The 19,494-nt window shown below is 46.0% G+C and overlaps 1 long non-coding RNA gene across 1 annotated transcript; it reads left to right on the top strand.

Annotated features, from left to right (window-relative positions):
* The first annotated feature begins 817 nt into the window (after nt 1-817).
* On the top strand, nt 818-8,196 carry LOC149520650 (uncharacterized). The gene is made up of 2 exons (XR_016348347.1): nt 818-991; nt 4,214-8,196. It is a non-coding gene; the product is annotated as an uncharacterized LOC149520650 (long non-coding RNA).
* Nucleotides 8,197-19,494: the final 11,298 nt, after the last annotated feature.

Raw genomic sequence — 19,494 nt, 5'->3', positions numbered from 1 at the left:
CTTGGCCCCTCCGTCCTCATCTGCCCCGCCCCCTCCAGCTCCCTTGTCCTCATCTGCCCCGCCCCCCCTCAGCCTCCTTGTCCTCATCTGCCCTGGACCTCCCCTCAAACCCCTTGTCCTCATCTGCCCTGCCCCCCCAGACCCCTTGTCCTCATCTGCCCTGGACCCCCCCTCAGCTCCCTTGTCCTCATCTGCCCTGCCCCCCCAGCCCTCTTGTCCTCATCTGGCCTGGACCCCCTTGCCCCCTCCGTCCTCATTTGCCCTGCCCCCCCCAGCCCACTTGTCCTCATCTGCCCCGCCCCCCCCTCGGCTCTTTTATCCTCATCTGCCCTGGACCCCCTTGGTCCCTCCGTCCTCATCTGCCCCGCCTCCTCCGTTCCCTCGGCCCCTCTGTTCTTATCTTCCCCTGGCCCCCTCCCCGAGCTCCTCTGTCCTCATCTGCCCCTGCCACATTTCCATGACCCCTTGTGGCATAGTGGGGAGGATGTTGGCTCTGTATCCCGGGGTCCCCCTGTGTGGTGATGTGTGATTCCCACTGACTCCCCCACATTTTGTGATGTAGTGTCAGTACCTTGCTGGTTGCAATGTTTGGGCGGTGGGCTGTGGAGGATCCCCGCTGGCGATTGTCTGTAAGCACAGCCCAGCAAGAGGGGCCTCAGGACAGTGGCCAAACCGGTTCTACTTTTTAAGGAAAGAGACAGGACAAAGGAAGTGTGCCCTGGGGGAAAGGTCAGTCTTAGGCTGGAACCATGAGGGAGAGAGACTAAGGTTACTGGGGCTGAGGGCTAGGGGTGATAGACCCCTAACCATAGGTGTGTGCCGGGTGTGCCCAGGCACACCCAAATGTTTCAAAGGGCCGCCCTGGTGCGCTGGGGAACGGACGCTGCGCAGGGTTTGCCACGCATGCGCAGCCAAAACCAGCGGGTCTTAGGACCTCACAGAAACAGGTGGCAGGGAGCAGCATCTTCACCCCGCGTCCTAGGCAAGAGAGGTAAGTTTAAACCCCGGGCAGGTGGGGGCGTGCTCTGGGCAGGGGATCGGGAGCAGTGCAGCTGCTGGGGGGGTTCGGGTCAGGAGTAGTGCGGCTGGGCCCAGGGTCGGGGGAATCGGGGGGCAGCACGGCTGGTCCGGGGGCATCACAGTTGACCCAGAGTGGGGAGGTCGGGGGCAGCACAGCTGGTCCAGGGAGGGGGGCCGGGGTCGAGGGCAGCGTGGCTGGGGTCGGGGGCGGACCCGGAGGCAGCACAGCTGGGTCGGGGGAACCCAGGGGCAGCGCAGCTGGCCCAGGGAGGGGGGGGTCCGAAGTCGGGGGTAGCGCGGCTGGTCCGGGGAGGAGTGGGGCTGAGGTCGGGGGCAGTGTGGCTGGCCCCCGCACTCCAAGAACTGCTTCCCATCCCCCCTCTTCCTCCCAGCCAACCTGGCGTTCCTCAACACTTCCCCCCAGCTCTGCTTCCTGCACCTCCTTCCCCTGGCCCCCCTTCCTCTCGGCCAGCCCTGCGGCCCCTGGCCTCCCGACCAGCTCTGCTTCCCACCAAACCCCTTTCTCCTGGCCATCCTCCCCCCGGTCCATGATTAAGTGTGTCCGGTTTTTTGGGGGGTGGTCTACCTGGTAATCCTACCAGCTGCAGCTCCACAACATGCTCAGAGATAGAGCTTCTTCTCCTCCCCAAGAAGTCAGACTCAACTAGAGGCTCCCAGTGCCGATTGCGCCCCACCTTTCAGTCATTTCCCCCGCTGCCGCCAGGCTTCAGTCTAGCGCTCAGCCGGAAAACCAGGAAATACCAGACATTGCATGTGTCGGGTATTTTCTGGATTTTTTTTACCGGACAGAGGGCCCAAAAACCAGACTGTCCTGGCAATCCTACGAGTCAGACCCGGTGCAGGCACTAAGTGATGGGGAGACTGCTGGAACTTTGGGAACCAGAGACTGTGGGGTGGGAGTTTGTGGCCCAAAAGGAGGCTGAGAAACCTAAGAAAGACAGAGTAGGGGGAGCACCAGAAGGGTGATAGTCAGGGCGACCCTAGAACTCTGTTACAGACCATCTGGCAGGGAAAAATAGGGGGAAAGGGTCAGAGAGGAAGGGGCTTGTGCTGAGGGGAGGGGGACAGGTCAGGAGAAGAAAGGAGATGGCACCAAGGGACAGGGTGGAGGTGAGACACAAATGCCAGGGGGCCAAGTGCAGACAATGAGGAAAAGGGCAGGAGGGGAAGTGTCAATGAGAGCGGGGGACAGGATGATGCTAGGAGAGGAGAGAGGAAGGGCTTTGGGGGCTAGAGGGGAGAAAGGGAGGTGCTGGGAGAAGACTTGAAAGAAGGGGTGGGCATGAGGAAGGCAGGGGTGGAGCAAGGCTTTCAAGTAGGAATAAGGGATCTTCCGGAAAAGGGCTTATTTTCCGCAAGATCCCGTCTAGACTGGCGCTTTTCTCCAGCAAAGCCCCGAGCCGGAAAAAAGCGGCAGCCATGTTCATGCAAATGCTGCGGGGGATATTTAAATCCCCCGCGGCATTTGCAATTCCGACTGGTTTCATTAGCATCCCTTTTCCGGAAAAGGGTTCCAATGTAGACTCAGCCAATGGGTTAATGCAGTCGTGGGATAGTTGCATGAGGGGGGTTTGGTGAGGGCCAAACTTATCCCTATTGGTAGGAGGATGGTGGGAAAAGTCCTTGGGGGGGATGTCACATGAAACCTTTTATTTCTGGTCATGTGTCCATATTGCCCTGAAAGTATTAGCTCCAGAGGCGTGGCGAATGGGGGTCAAAGAGTACATTTAAAAAAAATGATTTGGGTGCACACCCTAATGAAATGTGCTGTGCACACCTATGCCCCTAACCCAAGGGGTCTGAAACATCCTGGCCCTGATTCTTATCACATCACGTCTATGCTGTACTGTATCCTAGAAAAGCAATAAAACCCCTCTATTCTACTGCTGGTGGAATCTGTTCTTGCTGCTACAGGGGTGCAGAATTGGGGGAATCCCAACTGTGTCGCCACTCCCCTCCATCTTCAATTCCTGATTGAAGGGAACCAAGCCAGCTCCCCAATTTAAATTGGTTTGCACCTGCAGAGCTGCTGAGTTCCAACTCAGAGTCCTGCCTGTAATGCTTCCCGCAATCCTATTGTCCTTTGAATTAAGTGAGTAAGAACAAGAACATAAAGTAACAACAAGAGGCTCCAGTTAGGGCAGTGAGCAAGGGGATCTTTTATTCATTAACTACATACAATTCCACGCCATTTTTAGGTTCCATCTCTAACCAATTCCATTTCCAGCTGCTCCAGCATCTCAGTCCCTTGTGTTCTCTGCCTGTGGTGCATAATAGTTTGTTTTTTGAGAGCTGAGATACTTTGGTCTAATTCTAGTAGTTAGGCTTAGTGTGGGAGTGACTGGGTGATGTTTAGTGGCCTGTGATATATACAGGCAGTTGTCCCAGATCAATGGCTTTCAACCCTTCCTGATTACTGAATCCTTTCAGAAGTCTGATTTGTCTTGTGCAACCCTTTCACCTCACTTAAAAAGTACTTGCTTGCAAAATCAGACATAAAAATTCAAAAGAGCCATAGCATACTACAGGCTGCCCCTGACTTGCGACTCGATCGGTTCCTGGGATAGTGTCGCAAGTTGGGGGCATCGTAACTCGAACCCACATTTACAGTAGGCCGAGGACATAAGGTGGGGATTTCAGCCCCTTCCGCACTTAAAAAAATGGCCGTTAAGTACAGGGGATTGGAACTCGGGCCATCGTAAGGTGGGAGTTTCCTGAATTACTGAAATAGTGCTTGCATTCTCATGCTTACCTTATAATTATAAAATAAATTGAAATATAAATATTGTACTTATATTTCAGTATATAGTATATAAAGCAGTATAAACAAGTAGTTGTCTATATGAAATTTTGGTTTGTACTGACTTTGTTAGTACTTTTTATGTAGCCTGTTATAAAATTAGGCAAATATTTAGAAGAGTTGATATACCCCCTGGAAGATCTCTGCCTACCCCAGGAGCGCACATACCCTCAGTTGAGAATCACTGGCTTAGATGATTTGGCGATCCTTTTTGCCCTTAAACTTTGTGACTTGTCTTTGGAACTTAGATACACATGATGTTTCAGCCCTAGATTTCCGTCTTGGGTTTGACAATCAATGGCAACAGTGACAGCACATCTGGTTGTCAAGCAAAATAACTCCCATTTCTCCCCTATTTCTTCTGCTCCCCAGGCTGCCTGCTGTGCCTCGTGGTGGCTTCATGCAAGAGAAGCTTACTGCTTGCTTCTGAGAGAGACAATTGGCTGAGCAAGTGGAGTGAGAGGAAGGCAGTGTCCTGTGGCTTCTATTTCTTTGCCTGCCTGGTCCTGTGGGGAACCTCATTTACACTTCAAAATCTGCTTGTCTGTGCTTGTGGTACTAATCTGCAGACATGAAAAGATGCTTCTCTGCCATTCACTCCCTTCTCACTAAGTCCAGATTGGGCTGTACAAAACCTGGAAGTTTCATAAAAGCCTGAGGAATGAGATGGCTCCACAGGACATCACACATGAATCATCCCTATCTATTGCCCTCAATTTGCCCTCTCCTGTGTGCAGCCCTCTGGCCTGCTCTCCTTTTGATGCCACTCTCATGCACTCTCTTAATGATTAATACAAACACAAGTAGTTTGAGTTGGCACTGAAGCCTGTGAATGAGATATCCTGCAAGCTTTGTCCTGTCCTCTATTAAAGCTAATGGGAGTGTTCCACAGTTCCCATGTTAAGCGCACCTCTGACTCCATCATGGCCTTCTTGAGGACACTGCACTTAGGTCTCAGGCTGTCATCTTTCTTCATGTAGGATCCTGCAATCATCTTCCTGCATACCAGGGATCTGGGCTTCAAACTACTGTAATTCACAGTGATCTCCTCAACCAATCAGGCTTCAGTTCAGCACCTGCTGTTTTACTTTTTCAGGAACAATGACATCGTTTATACAGTGATCAGCCAGCTCTCATGAAACAAAATACTATTTATTCAGAACAAAAAAAAATGAGAAGCCCTTTCTTTAAAAAAATAAACAATGTATTTTGCTTACCAGGTGGTCCTGCATCTTCCACACAGAGACCCTGGTAGGGCTGATGTACTACAGACCATTATCTGAGCAAGTCCTCCACAGGACCAGATGTCTTGGAGAATATTTTGTTATAAGTAGAAGTGGATTTTCTCACTGCCACATCCATGGTTGGATCTTTCCACTTCCTGCCCTGTGCTGGCTTTGATGTCGGGAGACCCAGAGCCAGTGACAGAATATCAACGCTGTTTGCAACACCCCTTGTGGAACATACCTGTAGTTGTGTACTGTCCGGTGTGTGTGTTCAGTATTGCCCATATGCCAGATGGAATGTTAGCCTGTGGGTTACTCCACTGGTCCACAGGATAAAAACCATTCTACTACCAGCTAATGGAGATTCTCCTTAGAGGAGGCCTGTTTATTTTGGAACTGTGTCTCCGGTTTGTATCTCTCTGTCCAACTGGGTGAAAACAGCCACAGACATACAAGTGGCAGAGCTGCACTAAAGTAGTTGTTCTCAGCCTGACTCTGGCCTATTGATAGATCACCTGCGAAAGCAGGAAATAATGCTTGAGAGGTAGCGAAGAGGGAGAGGATGGCGGAGGCCGAAAGAGAAGGTGTGTAATGGGACGCCAGGTAGAGTTTTTAATTATGAAAGATTGAGAAAGTAGAGCATTGTGGGGGGGAGGAGGAGGAGGAGTTCACGGGGCTGGCTTGTGGTTCATGGGATAAACTCCTCACAGAGTGAGGTCTTTGGAATGAAATCACGTGGAACTATTGGCATGCTGTAAGGGAAAGATATAGAAGAAAGTGGGAGCTCATTGCTAATTCAATGTGGAAACATCGCCGCTAATGACCTGAATTCTAGACGGAGAGAATGGCGATAAACTCAGTGGAAATACTGTTGTGGGTGATAAACTGCTGCCCTCTGAAATGGATGCCAGCTCTCCTGATCTGGTTTTTCTTTCTTCACTCCTCTCCACCTGCGATCACATGTTTTTGGGCCAAGCTTTGATGGCAGTTACAGATTGTGATATGACTAGGTTTGAGGGGAGCATGGAGTTGAATATAGGTTTGTGAACAGCCCTTCGCCTTTGCCTGCTACAGGTGGTGAGATCTGAGGATATCATCTTGCCCTGACAATGTCATAGATTGTCTGCTTCCCTCATAAGATAGGATGTATTGAGCGGGTCTCTGCTGTATTACCTTGAGTTTCAGTACCCAGTTGATTTCATCTAATTCTCCCACAATCTGGCTGTCAGGGAAATTCACTGTGTCTGCAACTCATCCCCCATATAGATGCAGTGAGCTCCCAGGTGATATTGATCTGTTCTTTCTGCTTTTAGTTTCATCAAGGTCTCTGATGTTATGTTTTAGATACACCAAGACTCATGTTTTTCCTTCCTATAGACTGGGGTCCTGAGTTATAATCCATAAGTGCCCTCCCCCCATTCAGAAAATCCCAAATGACATCAGCTTGCTTATGCAACTTGTTTATATAGGAACCCTGTGTCCAGCCTTCTGACTGTACTGTGCGGACTCAGGTTGCTTATGCACATTTCTCCCACATTCCCTTACTTTCTGCAGAGACACAGCTGGGTCTCTGACAGACTGGGTCACGTGAAAGTGCTCTGCCTTGTAATCCAATAGGACATGTGCACCGTGCATGCTCAGGGCTTGGCCCTGTGCAAAGTGAAGGCTTCTGTTTTCAGTCCAGGAGGCTGATTAGGAGAGACACAGAAAGCAAAGGGGAAACAGTGTTTAGAGAGAGTCCTGTCCTGCTTCATTTCCTGCAAAATGTCACTTGTGCTTCACTGTCCTGATGTGGTAGAGATACACAGAGGCAGAGAAGCCCTGAGCTATCCCTGTACTAGCTGCAATTAATGCCATTGTTAGAACATGCTTAATGACTCTGGCCAGGCTCGACAGAGCACTGATCTTGCTTGGAACAGGGGAACTCAGTGTAGGAATCTCTCAGGGAGACCATGAGAGCATGTATGTTTGCTGCACAGCACACTTGTCAACATAGCATTGCAACCAGTATCGGAGATCCAGGAAAAAGTAATTGGCAGGACAACACTGGCCTGGCTGCCCTGGGCTCTGTTCATTTCTTCATCACCTTGTAATGATTATGGAGGGATCGATAATCTCTTCACAGTTTAGGTTGCAACGAGGCTTCCTTTAGTAATCCAATTTACACACCTACACCACAGCTTTGGGAAGAAAAATTCTTTGAGCATCGAACTTGTTCTGATAATGAAATGCCCTTCTCTGGTGCCATTTATCTGAGAATCTCAGAGCACTTTGCAAGAAGTAATGAATTATGAAGACTCTTAACCTCCTTGTGAGGGTGGTATGATTTCCATTTTGCAGAGAGGGAATGCAAATCAGAGCAAAATGAAACAACTTGCATACAAGTCTGTGAGAGAGCCAGAAATAGAATCAAGAAGTCCTGACTTCCAGCTCATTTCTAACTATGGGAGCATGTCCTTGTGGGCATTGACGTCATTCTTGTGAGTGTATGAAGATGCCCAAAGCACCTGACCTCTGCTGAGCTACAAATCTCCACTGACCTTGCTGATAGAATTGAGATGGATCCTCATGGATCTGGTATGTCTGTGCTATGGCAACGTTGGTTCTCTCTCTTCTCAGGAACATTAACAGCTGGCGTGTTTTCTGTATAACTTCCAGATGTAGCGTTCTGTATAACTGGGCATGTTGACCTTGAAAATAGTGTTGGTCACCACTGTTTGCTTTTCAAAGCCGAGTTCAACAAACATACCGCACTAGCTTGAATTCATGCATCAGTGTAGAGACGGATGAAGGATGGGATAAGCAGCCATGGGGAGAGAGTGTTGTCTGCTGATAAAAGGAAATCAAAGATAAAGACAGAGAAGTTCAGCAGGAGAGCAGGTCAGGATAAAGACGAAATAGAGAGTTGCTGCATCAGTGGGTAGGGATTGCTTTGCTGTGGGATACCTTAAAAGACGCTAAAGGAAACAAGCTTTACTTGATCGGAGTGTCTCCTCAAAATGGAATCACACACTGTTAAGGAAGACGGAGAATGAGAGTGTACCCTCTTAGTGTTGCCTAGTAAACATGTTGTAGATGGCCTGTAAAACATTGGGAGAACTTTGGAATAAAAATGATCTATAAACATAAGTCTTTATCTTGGATTGTTATGCTAAGAAGTACATAGGATCTTTTTCAGGAGAAAAGGCAATATGCCACTTTTATTGAGAATACAGTAGAGAAGCAGTTAGCATATGCTTCATAAAGACAAGCCTCCCCCTCTCTCCCCCAGGTCCTGCAGATGGTGCATAGTTACCAGTCACTTGTGGCTCAAGTGAGTCTTACTGGCCAGACAAGGCTGACTGAGCGAGGAGTTGTGGTTCCTTTGAGGCTCCTCTGAGGCTTGGCATGCAGGATCAAACCCAGAGTTCCAATGGCCAGAGCTCCCCTTCTCATACATTTAAGTTCCCATTTGGGTCTATGGGGTTTTGCAGTGTCATGCTGTAATCATCCATCCTTAGGAGGTGTTAATCTGTGTTTTCCAGAGTTATCCTTTGACAGTGATTGTCAGGATGCCCATTGTTGTCTCTCACTCTTAGGGAGAAGGGGGTCTCCGCTTGTCTCCAGGGTTGTCGATACTGCAAATGTAATTCAGCCTCAGATACAATGCATGTTTCCTGATTATCTGCAAATTTCCTACTTCTTGACCACTTGGGCATTTGTGATGACTTACACACAAATCCTACACTCACACCACACAATTTTGCAGAGTTTCAGACAAGGATTACATAGTTACTGAAAGACACAACTTAATTTACAATGCAGACAAAGGGCTACAGCTTAATTTGTAAAGCTAACAGGAAGCAAGGTCTTACTGTAAACATTATCTAATAGAATCATAGACTCATAGAGCTGGAAGAGATCTCAGAGGTCATCAAGTCCAGCCCCCTGCCCAAGGCAGGACCAATCCCAACTAAACCAACCCAGCCAGGGCTTTGTCAAGCCGAGACTTAAACACCTCTAGGGATGAAACAAAAAACAGGACTATGTAGTACTTTAAAGACTAACAAGATGGTTTATTAGGTGATGAGCTTTCGTGGGCCAGACCCACTTCCTCAGATCAAATAGTGGAAGAAAATTGTCACAACCATATATACCAAAGGATACAATTTAAAAAAATGAACACATATGAAAAGGACAAATCAAATTTCAGAACAGAAGGGGAATGCGGGGGGGGGGGAGGTAAATGTGAGCTAATGATATTAGAGGTGATAATTGGGGAAGCTATCTTTGTAATGGGTAAGATAATTAGAGTCTTTATTCAAACTTAGGCATAAAGTGTCGAAATTAAGCATGAATGACAGTTCAGAGAATTCTCTTTCAAGTGAAGTCTTAAAAGGCCTTTGAAGCAGGATGCAGATAATCAAGTCATTGAGACAATGTCCTTTCTGGTTGAAATGGCAAGAAATTGTTTTTTTCTTTGTGATCCTGTCTAATATCTGTTTTGTGGGCATTGATCCTTTGGCGAAGTGTCTGAGATGTTTGTCCAATGTACATAGCAGACAGACACTTTCGGCACATGATAGCATAAATTATATTTCTGGATGCGCAGGAATATGTGTTCTTGATCTTATAACTCACTTGGTTAGGTCCAATAATGGTATCAGCAGAGTGAATATGTGGACAAAGCTGGCAATGGGGTTTGTTGCAAGGGAAGGTACCAGGATTGGAATTAGTGTGGTATGTCCTGTGGTTGTTGGTAAGAAACATCTTGAGGTTAGGTGGTTGTCTATAGGAGACTATGGGTCTCTCCCCCAGAGCCTCTTGGAGTTTAGTATCCTGTTCCAGTATAGGCTGTAGTTCATTGATAATGTTTTGGACAGGTTTAAGTTGGGGGCTGTAGATAAGTGGTGTTCTATTGTTGGTTTTCTTGGGTCTGTCTTGAAGTAGATGGTTTCTAGGTATTCGTCTGGCTCTTTCAATGTGCTTTTTTATTTCTCCGGGTGGGTAGTTGAGGTTTATAAATGCTTGGTAGAGCTCCTGAAGTTTCTGGTCTCGGTCAGTGGGATTAGAGCAGATGCGGTTGTATCGAAAGGCTTGGCTATAGATGATGGATCATTTGGTGTGTTCTGGATGGGAGCTGGAGGCATGTAGGTAACTGTATGAGTCAATGGGCTTTCTGTAGAGAGTGGTGTCTAATTTTCCATTGCTGATTTGATAACAATACTCCGGATGTGGCCTCACCAGAGCCGAATCACGAGAGACAGGGTGAAATAGAAGCATACAGAACTTATAAGCAAATCATTATACATCATACATTATATATATTTACAGTTTTATAACCAATACTAAAAATACATTTTGGCTACAGGATTGCTACAGAATAAACTGGTTACTTGGGAAAGTTTAGCAGGCTGAGTGCCTTTAATTGTAATCTGTATATTGATTCCATTTGATGAATAATACAGAGCATGCAAGGAGTGGCTGATATAAACCCATATGCTCTGGAGAATTGTAGAAAGTGCATTTCAGATTTGCCATAGCAGGTTCCAGAATTATTATCCATAAGCGAGCATCAGGGCTTGTTCTGGGACCGCAGTTAGGTATAGTTAAACCCCAATGATCTTCCTCCCCCAATGTCTAAGTCTGTTAGTAACATTCAGAGTATCCTGGATCCTATGACCTTCCCTTTCTTATTCTGAAACTTCTTGTAATGCAGCGGGGGGATGGAGCTCTAGCATCCTTTATCGTCCTTGACCTTTAAACAGTTCCACTCCAGAGATAGGAAGCCAAAGCACTGGTGCTCAGCAGTCGAAACTCTCAGCCAGGCCTCCAGGAACTGACATAATGTGTTTCACCTTTTCAGTGTGTCTGCTCAGGTCCTCAGGAGAATCAGTTCACGCAAACTGGCTCTGACTTTTCCGTGACTCCTGCCATATCTGCCTGCATTTAGGGATATTAAAAACTAGACTTTATGGCATTAGACTGGATATTGGAAAATTGAACAAGGGATGGATACTGAAGTCTCTCTTATCCCCCCAACTTCCTTTGAGGGGGTGCTCAAGTAAAGCTCATCTCCAAACAAACCCAACTGGTTCTGAGTGTGGTGTCATCAATTGCATTCATGGTTTAAGCCTTCCTAGTTGACTTCAAGATGTAGGTCCTGTTCCCTGGCTAATAAATCACTTTTAATCTTCAAGTATCAGAGGGGTAGCCGTGTTAGTCTGAATCTGCAAAAGCGGCGAGGAGTCCTGTGGCACCTTATAGACTAATCGAAGTGTTGGAGCATAAGCTTTCGTGGGCAAAGACCCACTTCGTCAGATGCATGTAGTGAAAATTTCCAGAGGCAGCTATAAATATGCAGGCCAGAATCAGGCTAGAGATGATGAGGTGGATCCAATCAGGGAGGATGAGGCCCACTTCTAGTAGCTGATCTGGAGGTGTGAATACCAAGAGAGGAGAAGCTGCTTTTGTACTTAGCTAGCCATTCACAGTCTTTGTTTAATCCTGAGTTGATTGTGTCAAACTTGAAGATGAACTGTAGCTCAGCAGTTTCTCTTTGAAGTCTGGTCCTGAAGTTTTTTTGCTGCAGGATGGCTACCTTTAGATCTGCAATTGTGTGTCCAGGGAGATTGAAGTGTTCCCCAACAGGTTTTTGTATGTTGCCATTCCTAATATCTGATTTGTGTCCATTGATTCTTTTACATAGGGACTTTCCAGTTTGGCTGATGTATATAGCAGAGGGGCATTGTTGGCACATGATGGCATATATTACATTAGTGGATGTGCAGGAGAATGAACCAGTGACAGTTTGCTGATCTGGTTAGGTCCTGTGATGGTGTTACTGGTGTATATATTTGAGCAGAGTTGGCACCGAGGTTTGTTGCATGGATTGGTTTCTGAGTTAGAGTTATTATGGTGCGGTGTATAGTTGCTGGTGAGATTATGCTTCAAGTTGGCAGGTTGTCTGTGGACAAGGACTGGCCTGCTTCCCAAGGCCTGTGAAAGTGAGGAATCGTTGTCCAGGATGGGTTGTAGATCACTAATGATGCGTTGGAGAGGTTTTAGCTGAGGACTGTAGGTAATGGCCAGTGGTGTTCTGTTGGTTTCTTTCTTGGGCTTGTCCCATAGCAGGAGGCTTCTCTGTTAATCTGTCTCCTCACTTCCTCGTGTGGGTATCGTAGTTTACAGAATGCTTGTTGAAGATCTTGTAGGTGTAGGTCTCTGTCTGAGGGGTTGGAGCATATGTGGTTGTACCTCAGTGCTTGGCTGTAAATGATGGATCGTGTGGTGTGTCCGGGATGGAAGCTGGAGGCATGCAGGTAAGCATAGTGGTCGGTAGGCTATAGGGTGGTGTTTATGTGACTGTCACTTATTTGTACAGTGGTGTCCAGGAAATGGACCTCCCATGTAGACTGGTCCATGCTGAGGTTGATTGCAGATCTAAAGGTAGCCATCCTGCAGCAAAAAACCTTCAGGACCAGACTTCAAAGAGAAACTGCTGAGCTACAGTTCATCTTCAAGTTTGACACAATCAACTCAGGATTAAACAAAGACTGTGAATGGCTAGCTAAGTACAAAAGCAGCTTCTCCTCTCTTGGTATTCACACCTCCAGATCAGCTACTAAAAGTGGGCCTCATCCTCCCTGATTGGATCTACCTCATCATCTCTAGCCTTATTCTGGCCTGCATATTTATAGCGGCCTCTGGAAATTTCCACTACATGCATCTGATGAAGTGGGTCTTTGCCCACGAAAGCTTATGCTCCAACACTTCAGTTAGTCTATAAGGTGCCACAGGACTCCTCGCTGCTTTTAATCTTCAAGAGTCTTTAGAGATAGTACCTGCCTATTCCTCAAGCCATCCTTGTTTAGAATATAAAAGTGTAGGATTGGATTTATCTTAGGAAGAGCTGGGTGAACAAACTGCAATGAGCAATTTACACAATGAATATATATTTTTTTCTCTATTTGCAAACAGGTTTTAGAATTAGCAAATATATTTGCTATTTGAAATTACTGATACGTATCTTCATTGGAAAAATTCCTAGTTTGAGGATAGTTTCTGAATTGTGAAGTACTTTCCATTCAAAATTTGCAATTTATGCTGTGTGAATCTGTTTCCGTAAGTCATGTGGTATTGTTTCCGTTCCCTGACTGGATGACTTATGTAAAATCAGTGCAAAATGTTACATTTACAAATGAATATACTATTCAAAATTCATTTTCATGAGGACTTTTGGCAATATTCATGGGAATTGAATGTGATGGAAGGTGAATAGTGTTAAAATAAAATTCCCTTTCAGATCTGAATTAATATTTGAGAATGTTTTCCCCACTATGGGCTCAGATCTTATTCTTATCCTCATTTACAAAAGGAGAAACTGAGGTACATAGCGACTAAGTGACTTGCTCAAGACCAGAAAGGGTCAGCATCAGATCTAGGCTTAGAATTTAGGAATTCCAGGCACTTTACAGACACAAGTTAATGAATCTTCACCCACCATGGAGGCAGGTAAGCATTCAAACAGTAGATGAGAAAATTGAGGCACAAAGTTTAAGAGAGTTGCTCATAGTAAGTTAGTGACAGAGCTGGGAATGTAGTACAGGGACACAATGAGAAGAGGAAGGCAGAACTGGAGCAACTTTGTAATAGGAGTATCTGTTCTGTGCACCTGTCATAATATCTCCTGTCTCCATCAACACACTCAAAGTAGAGGGTTTAGAAGTCAGGTTGTATATAATAATGCTCCATCCTTGCTGTAATGCAGTTTGATTTTTCCTGTATTGGTAGAACAAATCCATATAATAACCATGTCATCAAGCCATGTTAGAGCTTTGTTCTTTAATATAACACTTTTTGATCATAATGCAAGATCAAATGGTGTTAAAACATGATCTGACACAGCCAATTTGGCTCTAGACTAAGGCCAGGTCCATATTACAGCCGACGGTCAGCATTAGAAATGCAATTTCAGCTATATTAAAAAACATAGCAGGAGCTGACATACCTTAAACCAAGCTTCAGCGCCATCCTCACAGTGGAAGGTCGATGGGAGAAATGCTCCCGTCAACTTCCCTTACTCCTCATGAGGAGTACAAGATCTGGAGTCAACAAAGGCACCCTCTGTGTTTGATGTAGTGGGTCTTTACTAGACCCGCTAAATCAAACTCTGGAAGATCCACCCCTGCAGTGTCTACACTAGAAGCACCACAGCTGCTCAAAAGCAAGGATGCTACTGTAGTATTTCTGGTGAAGACAGTGCCACCCCTAGCGGGTCGTGGGGCCCAGGACAACCCCCTCCTCTGCCATCGGGCCTGACCTTGCCACACCTCTTCCCACTCCTGCTCTGGCTCCCCTTCACTTTTTCCCCCAAGCCATGCCCCTCCCCCACCTTCTCTCCCTGCTCTGCTCCTCCCGCCTCCATTGTATCCCATCACTCAAGCCCTCTCCCCTCAGGGATGTAATGTGACCTAAGGGATTATTGTGAGGGGCCTGGCACAATTCAGGGGAGCAGAGAGGGCTGGGGCACTCTGCTTCCCACAGCCATGGTGAAGCAAAGCCATCCCGTTAGAAGACCAGAGCAGGCTGCTGGCTTGCTCCACCACTGCTGCTGGTGTCATCCTCCCCAGTGCACATCCACAATCTCCCAGGCCTCTCGGAGCCCTGCCATAGTACAGGGCCCAGGACGGACGCCCCAAACTATCTGATGGATGGGACGGGCTCTCTTGAAGATGTGTTAAGCTGACAGCAAAGAGATCTCCCATCCACTTAGCTGCTACACCTCCCATGAGAGGTAGCAGCGATATTGGTAACGGAGCTTTTCCTGCCGACAAGTGCCGTCTATACCAGTGTGTAGGTCGGTATCTCTTTTATTGCTGAAGGGTGTGGATTATTCACCCCCAAGTGATGAAAGTTATTCGAAGGACATTCTAGTGTTAGCAGAGTCTAAGGATATGCTTATAGAACAAAATTATGTCGACCTAAGTTATGTTGACATGCATCCTCTGCCATCCTACGCTTCTAATGTTGGCAGTGCATGTCCTCACCAGGAGCGCTTGCATGGATTTAACTGTCAGTGTGGGACTTTGTGTGATGGCTTCTAAAAGGCAGCAATAGTCAATGTAAGCAACAGAGTATCTACACTGACATCGTGTCAATCTAATTGACATTGACTGTGGGCCACAGAGGCAGTGTTATTAAGTTGGTGCAGTGGGCAAGTTGCATTGGCAGGGGTGACATTTTAGGATCAGCCTCAATCTACGGTGTAGAGCAAGCCACTAATTGAGTGGCCCATGACAGCTGTTGAAAATAGCACCAAGACTCTGTCTGGGCTTTTTAGATGGGATTTTCTAATCCATTTGTCTCTCCAATCAGTTTGCTCAGCATCCATCCCCCTCCCACCCCTCTCCAGTCAGTTGCTTCTGAGCATTTTGTGGCAGGAGGGAGGTCAGTTTGGGGATCAGGTACTATATTCCACATCTGGGTGGCTGATACTTGGATCCTTTCGAGCAGACCAGTCCGAAAAGGTCAGGCAGAGAAGATCACTCATTAGCATCAAATGGACTGGCAGCTCAAGGAGAGAGGAGACCCAGAATGACTGCAGTGTGGTATGACATAATGCAAGTATCCCTCATAACAGCATATTAGGGCTGAAAAAGGAAGCACATATCGCTGTCTTGCTAGGACACACATCTTTGTGTGTCTGTTTTCCATGCATGCAACTGTGTTAAGAATATCTGCATGCCTCACAGAGGAATTGCAAAGGTAACTTAAAGATTGTCAAGGGCTTTGAGACCCTCAAATCAAGGGTGTGGTCTGAGTGCATGGTAGTAGTACGAGTGCAGAAGGTGGAGAATGGAATTCTTTTCTTCTCCTCCTGAGGCAACTGTCACTCTGGAGGGCTGTGCTTTCTGAATGGAAGAATTGATTTGGATTTACAGGCCTGGCCCTGTTGTTATTTTAAGTCCCAGGTATGTCGGAGGTGTGTGTGTGACAACTCCTTTATCTTATTCCAGTGCAAGTACATTTTATCCCCAAATAACCCCATGACTGAACATACATAACAATCTGGCTAAAATTAAAACTGCCTTTTAAGGCTTCCGTCTGTTGTTGCCTGAAGCTTTTTGTTCTGTTTCTCATTTTGCAAGGTCACTGAGACAGAAGAGCACTTTCTTCAGGCACATTGGCCTCCGCACAGACACTTGCATTTTAAGGGCAGGAAAGTCCTCTTTCAGCTTTTAGTCACTTTCTCTCCATTCCTTCTTCTCCATCTTTCCCCACCCACCCTATTCCCTTGAGATCACGGACCTCAGAGTTTGTCCTGACCTTTACACTTAGGAATGCAAGCAGTTCCTGCTTACATGTCACTGCTGCTCATTAGCCTTTCAAGCTAGCTGCTAATTAACAGGAAGCTTCTTCAGGTGAAAGAGGATGTGACCTCTTATTATTTCTTTTTTAAAACTGGCACTACACTCTTTTTTCTGTTGCCCCTTTTCAGTTATAGTGGCAGATCTGAAACTGCCAAAGGATGTTGCTCAGCGCATCTTCAAAGCCCTTTCCTTCTATCCTGCCATGCAAAAGTTTATTTCAGATTCCATGGTCTTGTGATTAGAGCAGCAGGCTGAGAGTCTGGGCTCCTGGATTTTGTTTCGCTTAGGGTTGTCTAGTTACCCATTAAGCATCCTTACCAGAGTAACCTGTTAATTGACGTCTGGCCCAGCCAGAACAACTCTCCTCCATGATGGTGTGCTAGGATGGACCAGTAAAAATATCCTTTAACCAGTTAATATTTTAAACTGGATTTTGCATCCCTAGTTTCGCTGACTCAAAATGTGGTTTCGGGCTTGTGACTTTGGCCAAAATGTTCAAAAGTTACCATTTATTTTTAACAGAGCTCAGCATCCTAAAGACCAAGTTCAAGTGAATGGGAGGCATGTGTGTTCAGCATGTGTAAAAATTAGTTTCAAGGTGTTTCAAGCTTGACCGAGATACCCATAATTGGAGACACCCCCACTCCACTTGATGATTTGAGCCTGAACTGTTGAACACCATGTTTCTCCATGTGTAAAACAGGAATAATAGTAATACTTTATTCACCAGTATATATTGAAAGTGTATAAAGCACTTTCTTGGACAGTCTTAACTCCTATAAAACCTAGATAACCTATTTCATAGTGAGAGATCTGAGCAGGAATGGAGGGCAGCACACTACTCATGAGCAGCCCTCAAGCTCCTCTTCTGCATAGCTTATTGCAAACCAGTTCATAGAATCATAGGACTGGAAGGGACCTCGAGAGGTCATCGAGTCCAGCCCCCCGCCCTCAAGGCAGGACCAAGCTCCGTCTACACCATCCCTGACAGATGTCTATCTAACCTGTTCTTAAATATCTCCAGAGAGGGAGATTCCATCACCTCCCTTGGCAATTTATTCCAATATTTGACCACCCTGACAGCTAGGAATTTTTTCCTAATGTCCAATCTAAACCTCCCCTGCTGCACTTTAAGCCCATTACTCCTTGTCCTGTCCTCAGTAACCAAGAGGAACAAATTTTCTCCTTCCTCCTTGTGACACCCTTTTAGATATTTGAAAACCGCTATCATGTCCCCCCTTATCTTCTTTTTTCCAAACTAAACAAGCCCAGTTCATGAAGCCTGGCTTCATAGGTCATGTTCTCTAAACCTTTAATCATTCTTGTCGCTCTTCTCTGTACCCTTTCCAATTTCTCCACATCTTTCTTGAAATGTGGCGCCCAGAACTGGACACAGTACTCCAGCTGAGGCCTAACTAGTGCAGAGCAGAGCGGCAGAATGACTTCACGAGTTTTGCTTACAACACACCTGTTGATACAACCTAGAATCATATTTGCTTTTTTTGCAACAGCATCACACTGTTGACTCATATTCAACTTGTGGTCCACTATGACCCCTAGATCCCTTTCCGCCATGCTCCTTCCTAGACAGTCGCTTCCCATCTTGTATGTATGGAACTGATTGTTCCTTCCTAAGTGGAGCACTTTGCATTTCTCTTTATTAAACCTCATCCTGTTTACCTCTGACCATTTCTCTAACTTGCTAAGGTCATTTTGAATTATGTCCCTATCCTCCAAAGAAGTCGTAACCCCACCCAGTTTGGTATCATCTGCAAACTTAATAAGCGTACTCTCTATCCCAATATCTACATCATTGATGAAGATATTGAACAGTACGGGTCCCAAAACAGACCCTTGCGGAACTCTACTTGTTATCCCTTTCCAGCAGGATTTAGCACCGTTAACAACAACTCTCTGACTACGGTTATCCAGCCAATTATGCACCCACCTTATCGTGGCCCTATCTAAGTTATATTTGCCTAGTTTATCAATAAGAATATCATGCAAGACCGTATCAAATGCCTTACTAAAGTCTAGGTATATGACATCCACCGCTTCTCCCTTATCCGCAAGGCTCATTATCCTATCAAAGAAAGCTATTAGCTTAGTTTGGCATGACTTGTTCTTCACAAACCCATGCTGGCTATTCCCTATCACTTTATTACCTTCCAAGTGTTTGCATATGATTTCCTTAATTACCTGCTCCATTATCTTCCCTGGGACAGACGTTAAACTGACCGGTCTGTAGTTTCCTGGGTTGTTCTTATTCCCCTTTTTATAGATGGGCACAATATTTGCCCTTTTCCAGTCTTCTGGAATCTCCCCTGTCTGCCATGATTTTTCAAAAATCATAGCTAAAGGCTCAGATACCTCCTCTATCAGCTCCTTGAGTATCCTGGGATGCATTTCATCAGGACCTGGTGACTTGCTGACATCTAACTTTCCTAAGTGATTTTTAACTTGTTCTTTGTGTATCCTATCTTCTAAACTTACCCTCTCTCTGCTTGTATTCACTACGTTAGGCACACCTGCAGACTTCTCGGTGAAGACCGAAACAAAGAAGTCATTGAGCATCTCTGCCATTTCCAGGTTTCCTGTTACTGCTTCTCCCTCCTCACTAAGTAGTGGGCCTACCCTGTCCTTGGTCTTCCTCTTGCTTTTAATGTATTTATAAAAGGTCTTCTTGTTTCCCTTAATGCCTGTAGCTAGTTTGATCTCATTTTGTGCCTTTGCCTTTCTAATCTTGCCCCTGCATTCCCGTGTTGCTTGCCTATATTCATCCTTTGTTGTTTGTCCTAGTTTCCATTTTTATATGACTCCTTTTTTATTTTGAGATCATGCAAGATCTCCTTGTTAAGCCAAGCTGGTCTTTTGCCATATTTTCTATCTTTCCTACACAGCGGAATTGTTTGCTTTTGGGCCCTTAACAACGTCCCTTTGAAATACTTCCAACTCTCCTCAGTTGTTTTTCCCTTCAGTCTTGCTTCCCATGGGACCTTACCTACAAGTTCTCTGAGCTTATCAAAATCTGCCTTCCTGAAATCCATTACCTCAATTGTGCTGGTCTCCCTTCTAC

Source organism: Pelodiscus sinensis, chromosome Z, assembly GCF_052426305.1.
Source record: "Pelodiscus sinensis isolate ZL-2025 chromosome Z, ASM5242630v1, whole genome shotgun sequence".
Lineage (NCBI taxonomy): Eukaryota > Metazoa > Chordata > Testudines > Trionychidae > Pelodiscus > Pelodiscus sinensis.
This window is presented reverse-complemented; position numbering and strand designations above follow the sequence as displayed.